The sequence below is a fragment of the Silene latifolia genome, chromosome 9 (genome assembly GCF_048544455.1).
Source record: "Silene latifolia isolate original U9 population chromosome 9, ASM4854445v1, whole genome shotgun sequence".
In the NCBI taxonomy this organism is placed as follows: domain Eukaryota; kingdom Viridiplantae; phylum Streptophyta; class Magnoliopsida; order Caryophyllales; family Caryophyllaceae; genus Silene; species Silene latifolia.
The window spans coordinates 154,255,000-154,257,610 of NC_133534.1; the positions used below are offsets into that span (position 1 = coordinate 154,255,000).

General features: G+C 38.9%; 1 non-coding gene across 1 annotated transcript; it reads right to left on the reverse strand.

Moving 5' to 3' along the window:
* Positions 1-1,081: 1,081 nt before the first annotated feature.
* TRNAM-CAU (transfer RNA methionine (anticodon CAU)) lies at positions 1,082-1,155 on the reverse strand. Its single transcript has one exon. It is a non-coding gene; the product is annotated as a tRNA-Met (tRNA).
* Positions 1,156-2,611: the final 1,456 nt, after the last annotated feature.

The following is a 2,611-nucleotide window of genomic DNA, read 5'->3' on the forward strand; positions in this document are numbered from 1 at the left end:
CGCTTAGATCCGGCTCTACCCAAACTTTTCTCGGTTCACTCCAACATTCCCCACTTGTCCGATTGTTCTTTGAGCGGTTTTGGATATCAAACGGACCTCCCCAGAAGGTAATTTTAATGTGCCCGATTTCCCCTCTTTTGCAATCGGTTTCGCTACAGCACCCGCTGCTCTAGCTAATTGTCCACCCTTTCCAAGTGTGATTTCTATGTTATGTATGGCCGTGCCTAAGGGCATATCGGTCAAAGGTAGGGCATTTCCCATTTTTATAGGAACTTCTGTACCGAAACAATGGTATCTCCAATTATAGCCCCTCCGGGATGTAAAATATATCTTTTTCACCATCCCCATAGTGTATGAGACAAATGTATGCATTTCGATTAGGGTCATATTCTATGGTTACGATTCTACCATATATGTCTTTTTCATTCCGTCGAAAATCTATTTTACGGTATAGACGCTTATGACCTCCCCCCTATGCCTTGCGGTAATGATTCCTCGGGCATTACGGCCTTTACCACAACGACGCTGTCCATAGATCAAATTATTTCGTGGATTGGATTTCACTTGATTGTCTACGGCTCCATTGCGTGTGCTCGGGGTAGAAGTTTTGTATAAATGTATCGCCATGTTATTAAGTATTTTTATTGAAGTTATTTTCTTTCTAAGAGGTGGAATAGAATAACCCGATTGAAGCGTAATGATCATAAGTCTGTAATGCATTGTATGTTCCATAATAGGTCCCATTCTTCTACCCTTTCGGAGGAGTCGATGACTATTCATAACTATTACCTTGACACCAAAGAAGAGTTCGACCCAATACTTTATTTCCGTCCTAGTTGATTCGAATTCGACATTAGAAGTATATTGCTTTTTCCCCAATAACCGAATACTTTTGTCCGTAAATACTGCCTATTTGATTCCATCCATAAATAAAATTTCTTCCCTATGAGTTCGAGTCTCAATAAGAATGCTAGTTTTTACTGTTTATATGTTATGATATGAATATACCACACCAATTCCTTATGTATGGATGATGAGATTCCATTGATACGAGCGGACTTATTGGAGGGTCCCATTGGCGTGCATCCAGTAGGAATTGAACCTACGAATTCGCCAATTATGAGTTGGGCGCTTTAACCATTCAGCCATGGATGCTTAGCGGGGATCCTCGTACATGGTGAATAACCAAATTCCAATTGAAATGAAATCTTTAGGATAAATCAATGCAATTTAGGAGGAATCAATGAAAGGACATCAATTCAAATTCTGGATTTTCGAATTGAGAGAGATTAAAAATTCTCACTATTTCTCAGATTCATGGACCCAATTCAATTCAGTGGGATCTTTCATTCACATTTTTTTCCACCAAGAACGTTTTATAAATCTCTTTGACCCCCGAATTTGGAGTATCCTACTTTCACCCAATTCACGGGGTTCAACAAGCAATCGATATTTCACGATCAAGGGTGTAATACTCTTTGTAGTAGTGTTCCTTCTATATCGTATTAACAATCGAAATATGGTTGAAAGAAAAAATCTCTATTTGATAGGGCTTCTTCCTATACCTATGAATTCCATTGGACCCAGAAATGATACATTGGAAAAACCCTTTTGGTCTTCCAATATCAATAGGCTGATTGTTTCGCTCCTCTATCTTCCAAAAGGAAAAAATATTTCGGCGAGTTGTTTCCTGGATCCGAAAGAGAGTACTAGTACTTGGTTTCTTCCAATAACTAAAAAGTGTATCATGCCTGAATCTAACCGGGGTTCGCAGTGGTGGAGGAACTGGATCGGAAAAAAGAGGGATTCTAGTTGTAAGATATCTAATGAAACCGTCGCTGGAATTGAGATCTCATTCAAAGAGAAAGATATAAAATATCTGGAGTTTCTCTTTGTATATTATATGGATGATCCGATCAGCAAGGACCATGATTGGGAATTGTTTGATCGTCTTTCTCTGAGGAGGAGGCTAAACATAATTAACTTGAATTCGGGACAGCTTTTCGAAATCTTAGTGAAGCACTGGATTTGTTATCTCATGTCTGCTTTTCGTGAAAAAAGACCAATTGAAGTGGAGGGTTTCTTCAAACAACAAGGGGCTGGGTCAACTATTCAATCAAATGATATAGAGCATGTTTCCCATCTTTTCTCGAGAAACAAGTGGGCTATTTCTTTGCAAAATTGCGCTCAATTTCATATGTGGCAATTCCACCAAGATCTCGTCGTTAGTTGGGGGAAGAATCCGTACGAATCGGATTTATTGAGGAACGTATCGAGAGAGAATTGGATTTGGCTAGACAATGTGTGGTTGGTAAACAATTTTAACAAGGTACGGAATGTATCGTCAAATAGTCAATATGATTCCACAAGATCTAGTTTCGTTCAAGTAACGGATTCTAGCCAATTGAAAGGATCTTCTGATCAATCTAGAGATCGTTGGGATTCCATTAGTAATGCGGATTCGGAATATCACACATTAATCAATAAAAGAGAGATTCAACAACTAAAAGAAAGATCGATTCTTCGGGATCCTTCCTTTCTTCAAACGGAAGAAATCGAAGAACTTCTTGAGAATCCTACAAGATCCATTCGTTCTTTTTTCTCGCGGATG